Source organism: Myodes glareolus, chromosome 15 (genome assembly GCF_982192425.1).
Source record: "Myodes glareolus chromosome 15, mMyoGla1.1, whole genome shotgun sequence".
In the NCBI taxonomy this organism is placed as follows: Eukaryota; Metazoa; Chordata; class Mammalia; order Rodentia; family Cricetidae; genus Myodes; species Myodes glareolus.
The window spans coordinates 74,382,346-74,395,400 of record NC_142040.1 but is presented as its reverse complement, the minus strand read 5'-3'; positions in this window follow the sequence as shown (position 1 = coordinate 74,395,400).

Genomic DNA, 13,055 nt, shown 5'->3' with positions numbered 1-13,055 from the left:
ATACTAATTTAATAAGCTCCTCCAAGCTTACACTGAGTCTGTGCTTAGAGGACTCTGTGTTTATATGCCACTGGCCAGAGTGCTGAACAATTTTCCATTTGAAAACTCTCAGGAGAAAGCATAGCAGAGATTAAAAACAAGGCAGAGCCACTCCGATTCATATTCTGATTAAACTTTACAGGTGCTGTTTACCACAAAATCGCATTGTAAAAATTCATCAGGCAGGTGAACATTCAAACCTTTGTCATTCAAATGTGTGAAGAAAGAGAGTTCTCCTCACCCTTGTCAGATCCTTGCAGGGAAATGCTCTGCCCTACCCTCCTACTTCAGGCCCAGGATTACCAACCCTACACAAATCCTGTCTCCTCCAAGCTTGACACCGAAGTATGTGGTAAGGATGGCGTGGAGCAGTTCTCGCAGAACGGCAGGAAGACCTGTGCCTGCTTTTTCACTCTTCCTCTCTTATGGAAGAAAAGAAGTCAAGGGACAAAGAATTGGGGAGATCAGGATCCAGTTTGCCAGAACCCAAGTTGTCACTGTTGGGAGCCCAGAACAGTTTGTAAAGGACATTCATAGTGCAGTTATGGGAAAGAGCAAATTATATTTAAACTGCGGTGTCTGTATCCTTAATGGGCTTTAAGGGAAAGTGATTTAGCAGCACGACACACTGACATGTTAAAAGAATTTATGAAAAAATTAGTTTTAGTAAGGATGAATCGGCCATTTAAAACACTGAGTGAATATAATATTGAACCTCAACATTGTGCCTGCAGCAGAAGTTTTGCCATAACCCCCAGACTTGTAGAGCAGAGAGATGTCCCAGGATAACCTGAATCATCCCTCAGTAAATGAAATGCAAGCTTCAGGGTTTGATGTCAACATCTTGTTGGCATTTAGGAAGAAGTTAGCTAAATGCCTATGTTATTGTTGCTGGGTTTCTGCATTCACCACTGTCCAATGGTCATCACCTGACCCGCAGGCCGCCACCACACCTGACCATCACCTGGCCCACAGGCTGCCACCACACCTAACCATCACCTGACCCGCAGGCCTCCACCACACCTAACTGACACATCACCATCAGTGACGTTGACAGTGGAGCACAACATTTCGCTGAATTGCCATCTTCATTGCACTTCCTGCTGCTGAATTAAAGTACTCTGACAAAACACTTAGGGTGGCAGATCTGCGGTTTCTCTCATAATTACAGGTTACAGTACATGATGACGGTGATGTCGCAGAGAAGGGAGCTTCAGACAGCTGGTCACATTGCATCCACAGTCAAGAGACGGAGAGGAACAAATCAATGGACATATGCTTTTGCTCAGCTCTTACTCAGTTCAGCATCCCCTGTCTAGAGAATAGTGCCACCCACAGTGGGCAGGCTTCCTACATCGGTTAACATATTCAAACAACTCCCCTCAGACATGCTGACAGGTCGACCTAACCTGGACAATCCCTCACTGGGACTCTCTACATCACATCAAGCCAGCATTCAAGTCTAAACATTACCGTTGTCTATACCTGCATATTGACTTAAGTGAAAATTCTAATGTTTTTAAATTGCAGTTTTTCAATTGGCTTATAAATTTGCAAACATTCTCATAAAACACAATCTGGAGTCATTACTTTTAGTGTTAGGGCCACCAAGCCACTTCACCACCTTGGCCAGGATCCATAGTACCTCGGGTTATGCCCTACTGCCCTCGACAAAAAGAGAGCATGTGCTTTGCTCCAGTAACAAACAGACTGGTAATATCCAAGAAGCAATCAGCCAACCTCAAAATATACCACTCATAGCTTCAAGGATAGTCATATTGTTACAGATATCAGACTTATTCTTACATCTTAGGAACTTGTAGGATGACAATGTTCAGCGGATAGGTGAGTGTTAACATATCATGTCACCAAATTAGCCCCTGGTTTAATCTCTAACCCTAACCTAAGTAATGGGGTACTGATAGGAAGGTCTCGATCACAAGGAAAAGCAAACATCTTGTGAGTTATGCTCCTTTCATCTTCAACAGCAAAAAAAAAAAAAAAAAACAAAAAAACAAAAAAAAAACGAGTAGCCTGGGGTATGGTTGTTCAACCCATGAAGGTATGATACGGTTCACCTCTGTCCAGGTCCACCAGTGAGCCGTAGAACTTGGTTGTCCCTTGTTCTGATATTGTCCATTCTTCTCAGGAATATGTATACTTACTATGAAGGAACAATCCATGTTTGAGTATAGGAAGCACCCATTGGGTAGAGTCAGGGGATGCTGCCAACATCCGTTTATGCACAGAAGAGTCCTGCACAGAAGCATTAGGCCCACAGGTCCATGGCACCCAGATCGAGAGGCCCCCAGATGGGACTAACACCTCCCTCTAGACGAAAGGGCGGATGTACACAGGCCCATTATTAAATGACCCAGGTGCCTGAACTTCTTTCCTCGGCTACCACATACCCACTGAGTATGTGGGCATCCACATGGACCTATCTACCTTATCCTCATGGGGCTTGAGAGCAAGGAGAACAGCTGTGCTTTGCTTCGTAAATGCCTTTTTCTCTAAACAATTAATATGTGTCTTCTATCAGCATCTGTGGAACTGTGATAGACTGACATATGAGCCTGTACGCAGGGTCAAACCTCAGACCTCCCCAGCTCCTGACCCCCCTATGGAGACAACTAGAGATAATTCATGACATGGAACATGCAGATATGGAGGGAGGAAGGGAGGGGGGAAGAGAGAGAGAGAGAGAGAGAGAGAGAGAGAGAGAGAGATTGAGAGAGAGATTAAAGGCTGACTTCAGGTTAGCTGGAAGAGGTCGGCAGGACTCTTAGCCCAGGGTAGCTCCAATCAACCTCACCTGGAATATCTGCCAGGGTCACAGATGGCCAAATGACTCTTGGGGCCCAGGACCAGTCAGTCCCCAGTACAGGAAGAAGTTCTGCTATAGTTCACTCCAAAGCTAATAAAAAGCCAGATGAAATTGAAGCTCTGGCTGCCATGTGTGACTATATTAAGCTCTGGATCCCATCAAAACAATTCAATAACTCAATGCCATGTTCCCAGCTTTGGTGCATTTTTTCCAAGTGGCATCTGTTCTTATTTGAACAGGGCAGAGGGAATTGGATAAGGCAAGATAGCTCTGGCATCGCTAGCTTCAGCATCCACAGGTCTCTCAACAGCAGCTGAGAAGGAACAAAGAAGAAATGGCTTGGGTCACCTCCCTAAGGACCTCGAAGGCTGGTCACTCAGACTTGCTTCAGAGCCCCACCACTTCCAGAACAAGATATCTGAAAACCATTGCTTGGTGATCAAGGGTTTCGGTACTTGCTCCTCTCTCACTGAGTTCTCTCAGGGTCACGCCATCGACAGACACATCACCGCCATCTTCTCTTTACCCACACCCACTCGTAGGCACTGTACAACAGCTGGAGTCAAGTCCCAAGCTCTGGGACGTAGGTTCACAGTCAATCTTCACTATTCGGATGAGATGACACAGAATTGTCAAGGAGGAGAAAAAGTAGCAAATGTTAATGTGTTCAAAGATCACCTACAGAGTATATGTGCTCCATCGAGTCTGGGGAAACCAAGAAGCCAGGGCCAAATGTTCCATCTGAATGTGTACCCATTGCCTGTGTCCCCTCTGTACTGAAGTATCAGAGGCCAATGAGCAGCAGGAGGAGATGTCACATGACGAGCACAGTTGAAAGCAAGCACTCTCTGTCCCCTTACATAAGCAATTTGCTAAAGAACCTATCCTAACACTCAGACCAAAGCAGGGTACTCCTGAGTCTGTGGATGAGCATAGGGAAATCTTTGGGGTGAAACTCTCCAGGGACTCCCCATGTATCAAGACAGACAAAAACAGCCGCAGAGACACAATAGTCACGGTCGCAGGGGTGGTGCCTTCATCGTCTCAGGAAGTAACTGGTTGGCACATCCAGAGTCTACGTCACAGACGGTGGAAATTTCTGATGGAGAGACAAAGAGAGGGACCCATTAATCAGGCTGAGGTCTTCCAAGCACTCACATCTGGGTAGGACAACTCCTGAGAGCAGCAGGGATAAGTCAGAGAGGCCAACACTAAGCTTCCCCTTCTCTTAAATCCCACAGAAATTCTGACCTAGGTAGCAGAGCTTCTCAGCTGATACAGAGCATGGCCTCAGCCTCCCTACCGACTCCTGGAAATGGGTTCCAGAAGGCTGGAATCATGTGACTATGACATGCTTTCTGGAGAATCCCACTGGATTTTAGAGGTTCTTAGAAGTCCTGAAGCAAAGAAATCCCAAGAACTGACAGTGTCCAGAGAAGTTTATCGACGAGAACATGAACCTTTCATCTGAGTAGCTGCCATTTCAACCTGCGGCTGGCCCTCCTAGCCGGCCCTTTGAGAATGCTGTATTTCAAACAGCCTTGCTCTCTTTTCCTAATGAAGCAGAGAACTCCATGCCTACCTCTAAAGGCCACTCAGAGTGTCTGCTCACTGACAACACGAGAGGATTGCAGGCCAGCACAGACGCCCGTGTGAATCCGTCCGACAGAGACCTCATGCTCCAAAGGCCCATCTTTAGGAAGATGGACAGAATGTTTAGTGAATATCTGAATGTGAGGTATGACAGTTCATGGCAGGAAGCCACATCTTCCTCCCAGGCTGTGATGTTACCATAGCCTCAGCCAAAACCATATTGATTCCTTGTCACCACCAAAGAAGACAGAAACAGTAGGCTTCCGAACGTGGACAGGCAGCAAGGATGCTTGTATCTACTGTCTCCCAGCACCGGGCTAACTGACCAGCTCGCTAAGGAAATGAGATCTCTGTCATGGTAAAGAGATGATTCCCAGATATATCTTGTCCAGGTGTCAAGATGCTGGCACCATGTGTCCTTGACACTGGGACCTCAGGTGCTGGCTTTGGGTCCCACCCCACTAAAAATCCAGGGCACACTTAACACCAATGGGGAAAATGCCCTCTGCCAGCCAGTGTGTGGGATGAGGGCCACTATTTCTCATCACTGGGAAGACACTCGTTAAATAGCACAGGCTGGAAAATAAGTGGCACCTGCGTGTGTCCTGGGTCGGCTAGAGACGCCCTCCCCCTCGGGAAGTGCTTCTGTCAAGATTCTTTCTCGGGCACCTTTGCTGCCACATTTTATCTGTGCTTTCTCTTGCTGAAGGGTGACTCGTGCAAATTGACTTTGAAGAAACGGAAAGCTTAGGAAAAACGTTTTCTCTCTCATCCTTAGGGGCCCTTCTATAAGGGCCTGTAACAAGGATTCCCACACAAACTCCAGTCGCTTTCCAGCTATCGTAAACCTGCTGACCTCCTCAAGGTAGAATTCAGGGAGAAAACTGAGTACTCTCTACCTAGGATGTCACTGGAGGCCCTGGCAGCCACTGCACAGCCCGACTTAGTGTGCACAGCACAGGACAGGTGCTGCTTCCCCGACAGACATGGAGCCTGAGCTTCAACCTTGACAGTCCGACCACCAAGGCCATGCAGTCTCCACCTCGCTAACAACGCATCTAAAAATAACTGTGACATCTAGGCTCTGTATCCCGGGCCTCATTCAGACATCTGGTCCGGCTCTCTGGTGCCGGGTGATCTATACGCCAAAGCTGAACGAGCTGAAGCAGAATTGTCTGTTTTTTCACTCATTTGCTCTTGTTTGGACAGGGCTCAGCAGGAAAGCTGGGCTCAGCTCCACACAGTGACAGCTGGGACAGCTCAGTTGGGCTGGGCTCTAACACAGGGTATCATAGAGCTGGCAGTTCGGTCCTCTCTGCGTGGGCCCCTTCAATGAGCAATTTCAGGTTCCCAGAGCAGGTGCCACTGTCACAAACCACCCGACAGAAACAGTTTAAAGAAATCCGCTTTGGTGGGGCTGGAGAGATGGGTCAGTGGTTAAGAGCATTGACTGCTCTTCCAGAGGACCCAGGTTCAATTCCCAGCACCCACATGACAGCTCACAACTGTCTGCAATTCCAGTTCCAGGGGACCCTAACCCCATGGCAAAACACCAATGCACATAAATAAAAATAAATAATAAATTTTTTTAAAAAAAAAGGAAATCCGCTTTGGCTCCTGTTTTTAGAGTCCCAGGAGGGAAGGCACGGCTGGATAGCTCAGTTCACATTGTGGTAGATACCCTAGTTAGCCTTAGCTGTCAATTTGACAGTCTAGAGTAATCTGGGAGGAAAGCCTCAACTGAGGGATTGCCTACATCAGATTGGCCGGGGGCAGGGGCAATTCATTGCTAATTAATCTAGGGGTCCAGTCTGTTGCGGGTAGTACCAACCCTATGTAGTTGGTCTTGGGCTGTATAAGGAAAGAAAGCAAGGCAACAATGAGTTTTTTTCTTTGAGTTCCTGAACAGCTTCCCATATGATGGACTGTGATCTGTGTAAGCCAAAAAAAAAAACCCTCCTGGACTCTAACCTGCTTTGGTCAAAGTGTTTCTATCACAGCAACAGAAAGGACACTTGAATGGTGGTTCAGAAAACAGGAAGTGGTTAGGGATAAGGTACTCCCCGAAGTGAGCCACTGTCTCAACTCAGACCCACAGCCTAAGCTTCCAAACTAACGTCAGCGGCTGAAGGCAGAGCATTCCAAACAGGAGCCTGTGATGGACACTTCGTACCCAAACCACAGCAGCGTCCCAGGGATGGATACTCAAAGCCATAGGTTTTTTCTTTTTTTAAAGCCTGGGGTAAGGAATACGACACCCATTCTGGTGATTTTGTTTGTTTGTTTGTTTGTTTCAATGACATACAGCTCAAATACGGAAGGAGGGGATGAAGATGCCATATGTTTATGGAAAGATGACCAAAGAAAGTCTGGATCATGCTTCCGAACCTCCACCGCTGTCAACTAGTCGTGGTCCACTTTCCTGTTAGTTCACACGTATTTGAGCAGTTTAAACTCTCACCCACCTAGGGTGCAGCACTTAACGTTCAACTATCAGCAAGGAAGACCAGAGTCATGTTCAAAAGACAAAAGCAAATCCTCTGAACACCCAGTCCTGGTGGCTTGTTGGTCACTGGGAGAATGAAAAATCTATAAAAAAAATTAGTTTCTTCTTTTGAAAAAATAAAGAATAAAGAGATTCTGTTGGCAGTCGGGCATGCCCAGGTCGGTGCTCCCTGTCACGGGGTCTTGCCTGTTTTCTGCAGATGCCTGGCGTTTGTGCCCACAGCTGGGTAGATCCTGGATGCGTGCCTCTCTTCCCTGCTCCCTGGACAAGCTCAGCCTTTTCCGGCACCAGGGAATTTCCTTTCAGCCTTTTGGTCGACTTCGTCTGCTCCATCTCTGCTCAGATGTGTGATTTACATCTGGTCTCCCAGCACCGTTATGCAGAGCTCAGCCTTCCTGTCACTTCTGAAAGCAGTGGAGTCACGAGAGCTGTGCCGGGAATGGGACCTCTCTGCAGAAGTGGCTGAGGGCTCCAGTCTTCCACACCCAGGGCACAGCTTACTGGAGCATGGGATGCTCAGCGCCCTCTCACCTGGGGATGATAATGTCTGCAAACAAACAGGTATGATGGTCAGAGGGCCATAGAATACCTTATACAACTGGGCCCCAGAGAGCCTGGAGATAAACACTACCCTTCCTCACACTGTGAGGCAGAGGTGCCCCTTCCCCAGGGCAGGACCTCCTTAGTGACTCTGATCACAAGTGCTTCATCCCTTGCTCAGTCATTCAATCAAATGTACGAGCATTGCTCAAGCCCCGATATTATCTCAGTCTTTGTCTACACCTGTGTGCACACAGATCTTGTCAAATTTAAACCTTCAGATATAGCAGCGATGGGTCGATGAGGACCTTGAGTGAGAAAAGCAACGATTCTGAAAGCTGCCCTGCGTTCAGAAATGAGTGCACCCAGCTCAACACAGTGGGGCGGGAAGGATGTGAGAGAATTGGAAGTTCACTCCTAAATATCTCATGAGCACAAATCAGGCTTGCCTGCTCAGTGGGAACAGGCACAGCCCAGTGCACACACATGCGTTGGCTCTCATATTTCTTTGGGAGCTTATTTAGATGCTGAGATGTATGTGAGCCCATGGGGGCAGCTGAGACATCCATAGGCTCTACTGACAGGAGGTCGGGCAGGTCTCTGCTCCATCTGTCCCTTCATGCCAGCCCTTATTTCAAGTTTTGTAACATCTCATCTGAAATATTAAGTCGGCAATGGGCACTAGTCACTCTGCCCCCTTGCCAACTATGTCTCCCTCTCTAAGTACACTTTTCCAGCTCTCTAGCTATTGCTGAAGGCAGCAGGAGCCCCGTGAGACCAGCCTGACTCCCCAGTCTCCCCTAGCCTGGGCCTCACGTAGGTGAAAGCTCCACCTTTTACAGAGCTGCCCTCTGAGTTTGTTTTTGTTTCACAGACATACCACGCACACAAACATGCATAACCATTCAATATCCATGTACATAGACATTCAAGTGCATTCGTGTGTACAACCACGTAACACACGCACTTCTGTGCACAGATGCTCAGGAGCACACATGTCTATGGACACATACTCACACACTCACACATACATACATGCTTGGGAAAACCCATGTGCATGCACTCCAATGCATTTGTGCATACACATTTGCATAACCATGAAATATCCATATACACACTCAAGGGCTCACTTGTATACATATGCATGCTCATGCAAACATCTATGCTCATGAGCACATATGCACACACCCTCCCATCTCTGTCCTTTGAACTTATTTACCCTGCATATGAACTCCCCTGTCCTCCAAGGAAAGGTGGAAGTACACTCAATCTTCAAAATGAAGAAGAGACTACTTCGCACAAGAGGACGTTCTTCCCAACTGGCATGGGGGTTTTTCCTTTGGCCTGACCTCCATCACAGTGTTCCCTGTGCAGGTGCCCATGTTGGTGCCCTGCGAGACCCTAGGATCGGCCCTGATGCTTTTTATCAAGCCTGGATAGCGCACGTTCATGTGAACATATCAAGACATGTTCTAGAAGGCTGCTATGCTGAGGGCGTAGCGTCTTAGATTGCTGCAGGGCCTCAGAACTGGTCAGCCCTGGGGGAGGGAGGCTGTCCTCTCTCAGCCATCCTTGTTCTTCCCTCCTTTAGGGCTTCTCAGCCTCTGAGGATGCAGTGCAGCCCCCCAGGAGCCCGAGGAAGGCCCTGGGGCTTGCTGTGACTGTTGTTATCACCACAGAGCCCAGTGAGTGTGAACTCTGAGGTCCCTGTGTAGACAAGTAAGCGATGCCTATCTCTGCAAGCTCCTCTGCAGACATTCCTCCCTCAGGCCATTTGCGGAGTCAGCCCTTGCATGGGAAGTCAGGACTGGGGGCAGTGCTGGGAATGGGTGTCGGAGAAGCATAAATATAAACCAGAATCTGAAACCACACATAAGTTTGTTGACTGGGGATTTCGGGAAGCCATGACTTCTACTCCATCCATACAGCTCAGAGCCATGGTTTATGGTTTGCAGAGCCTAGAGGAGGGTGAGCACTGGGGGACAGAGGCAGGCGACTGGGGACAAAAAACGCAAGAAACGGCTGCCCTGTTGAGACTGGGAAGTGGCTGTTACCACTGTAGTGATTTCCCCCCAGAGGAAATCTTCGGATTTGCGAAGTGTTGCCCTGTGCCTGTGCTAATGTCACTGGGAGGATAGCAGCACTGTGGGGGTCAAGCGTGAAGAGCCGCAGGCCATGGATTCTGTGATGACACCTGCTCCCAATACTGAGGTTCATATTAGCCATCAGCAAAGCAGAGGAAATGGAGGCCCTCAGATATGACAAGGTTTTTTTTTCCAAACTATACCTATTTCCTTCTAATGACAGTTATCAGAAGTCACCTGTAAGAAAAGCTTTGAAGCTGAAGAGAGCATCTCACACCTTTACTTGTTCTGTTTTTCTAAAATTCAGATCAGATGTGAGAGGCAAGCACTGTGGACCCCTGCTCACACTGAGCAAGGGTGAGCTCTCTTCAGGACCCTCGGCACAGGGGGAGCCCGTGTCTATGCGGAGGGGCCTGACTGGGACTGGATCCACGTGGACAAAGTGCATGACCCAAGAAATGCGGGCTTCTCCGAGAAGCTGAGAGAGATGAGGGGATAGGCGGCCTCCACCCCAACTTTCCAAGGGGTCAGCTCCACCAACGCTGTGACAGTGGCCCAGTGAGACCCACAGTAGGGTTCCAACCCTCTTGATTTGATCCCAGGGAATGTCTCATAAATCCCCGACCTCCCTTAGCACTAGGAAGCTGCTAAGTTGGGGCTGCTTCTCGGTATTCATGAGCAGCCATCACGGTTTAATCACAGCCAGGACAACCATCAGTTTCACCGCAGAGAAACAGCCTCGTTGTCTGAAGTCAGAGGCCCTTCCTTGACCAGCTGCTAAGCCCAGCCCCGGAAGCTCTCCCAACCTCAGAGCCCCTCTCCCGGGTCTAAAATGTGCGTCCTTGTGCCTCTGGAACCACTGTTACTGCTGCTGCTGAAGTCAAATTAAAACAATAATATGAAAGACGGGCTCTTGGGGATCTACATAGGGCCTAGGAAGAAAAATTCCACATGCTCAACCTGAGGCAGAAGTGGCTGTCATCTACCTCATCACATTCTTAGGCAAAGAATAAAATTCCTTAAATATTGAAAATATTCTATATAGCAAAGGGCACCATCATTCAGACATGCTTGTAATTATTGAGAAGAAAAGCGACTCTGTAGGTCAATGAGATGTCCTCGGTGTGTACACCAGAGAGCAGGAAGTTGAATCTTGAGGTAGGTACATAAGAAGCTTCCTGAGAAACTGCCACACTGGCTTTCAAAGTGGATGTAGAAGTTTGCACTCCTCCCATCAATGGATGAGTGTTCCCCTTACTCCACATGCTCACCAGCATGTTCTGTCATTTGTTTCATTGATCACAGTCATTCTGACTGATATAAAATGAAATCTCAAAGTGGTTTTTACTTGCATTTCCCTGATGGCTAAAGATGTTGAACATTACTTTAAATGTTTCTCAGCCATTTGATATTCCTGACCTGTACCCCATTTTTTTAATTAGGTTGTTTGTTTTGTTAATATCCAGTTTTTAAAATTCTTTACATATTTTGGGTATCTGTTCTCATTCAGATGTGTAGTTAGTAAAAAAAAAATCTTTTCCATTCTGTAGGATGCTGCTTTGTCTGAATGATGGTGCCCTTTGCTATATGGAATATTTTCAATTTCATGAGGTCACATTTATTAATTGCTGATCTCAGTGCCTGCATTTTCAGTGTTCTGTTCACAAGTATGTTCCTGTGCCCCACTTTCTCTTCTGTCAGAATGATCATGTCTGGTTTTATGTTGAGGTCTTTGATCCACTTGGAGTTGATTTTCATGCAGGGTAATAAATATGGATCTTTATTCATTTTCTATATACAGATACTCAGTTATACCAGCACCATTTGTTGAAGATGCTTTCTTTTGGTCAGTGAATATTTCTGACCTCTTTATGAAAAAAAAAAAAACTTCTGGTGTCCATAGGTGTGTGGATTTATGTCTGGGTCTTCAAGTCAATTCCATTAATCAACATGTCTGCCTATGTGCCAATGCTCAAGGTGCTTTTGAACTCAATACCCTCCTGCCTTCAAACCTCAATGCTGAGAATATAGGTAAATACCAAATTCTTACATTGGCAAAGCATTTTTATCACTTCAAAAGTTATCCCATTTTCATTTCTATTATAGAAGTAAAATTCTGTTTAGAATTTTAATGCACCATGTTTTTCAAAGGCACCTCACGTCAGAACCTAGAACCAGTTTTGCAAAGGCCAGCATTCATTGAACACCTGTCTACACTGGGCCGCAGACCAATTAAATCTACTCTCGCTCTCAATCTTTAATGCATAAAATATCTATGAAGCTTCCTTCAGAAGGCTGTAAGTCAGTGAACAGAGACAGCTGATCTTTCTGGCTCTCTCCCCACGCTCTTCGTGGAGTGCCCTCAGGTGTTAGGTTATGCCTCGCTCTGAATTCATCCCCCGCTGCGTCCTTTGACTCGGGTTTTAATCCACAGAATAGAGACTACTAAACGATATCCTGCCTTGCAGCAACACATTCACTTAAAATACTATTTTTTTTAATGAAACATGGTAACATTATACATCCAAGGCTCAATATTCTCTACCTTTGGCTTCTTGAGTGATGTGATCACAGACACGTGCCCCCATGCTAAAACAGTGTATTTTAAAAGGTGCATTAATGATAGGATAAAATGTGGTATAGGTACTAACAGAAAGCCTGAGCATTTGTTCAGTCTGTGCACCAGGTGTTTGTGTTGCAAGACATCCCATGAGAAACTGGGCACACTTGCTTTTATGTTATTAGAATGAGAAGAAATAGACAATAATCGATCCGTGATTGAAAAGAGGAACTATCAAGATGAAACCAAGATGATGCAAAGAAAGCTAGAAAGTGATGTCCGCTTTAAACTTCTTTGGGAAGATGCAGCCTATCAAAATACAGCTTGGGAGACCTGTTCAGAAAGGTCCAAGGCAAGAATAAATAGCAAGGATTGCAAGAGAGCAAAGGGATGGATCCAGAAGAACTCAAAAGACACAGAGAGTTCAAGAAGACATCAGAGAGAAGGCAGGGAGCTCCCCAGTATGCCATCAGTGGTCAGGCAGAAACCAGATGCCATCCACTCTACCCCAAGACTGCAAAATAGTTGTCCCACCTAAGTGTGACGAGAACACGATGCATATATTAGGTAATGGATAGCATAAGTCTGTTTTGCTTTCTGTTAGATCAGTGGTGGATCACCCTGGCTGAATGGACTATGGGGGGCTGTGTAAAGAACAGAGAACTCTGAGGGACAGCAGTTGAGGCTGGGAATCGACAGGACTACAGCGTGGAGGAGGGAAGAAGAAAGTTACAGGGTGAGATTGGAATATGCAGAACAAGATCTGGTGTTCTCCACAGGGGCTGCAGTGACTGGATCACTCACTCCATCATTTTACCCTGTCCCCAACATGACAAAGCGGTCACATGCTCACTGAGACTCGGCTGTGTGATTTGTTCCAGCAGCAGAACACATTCCTGCTACCAG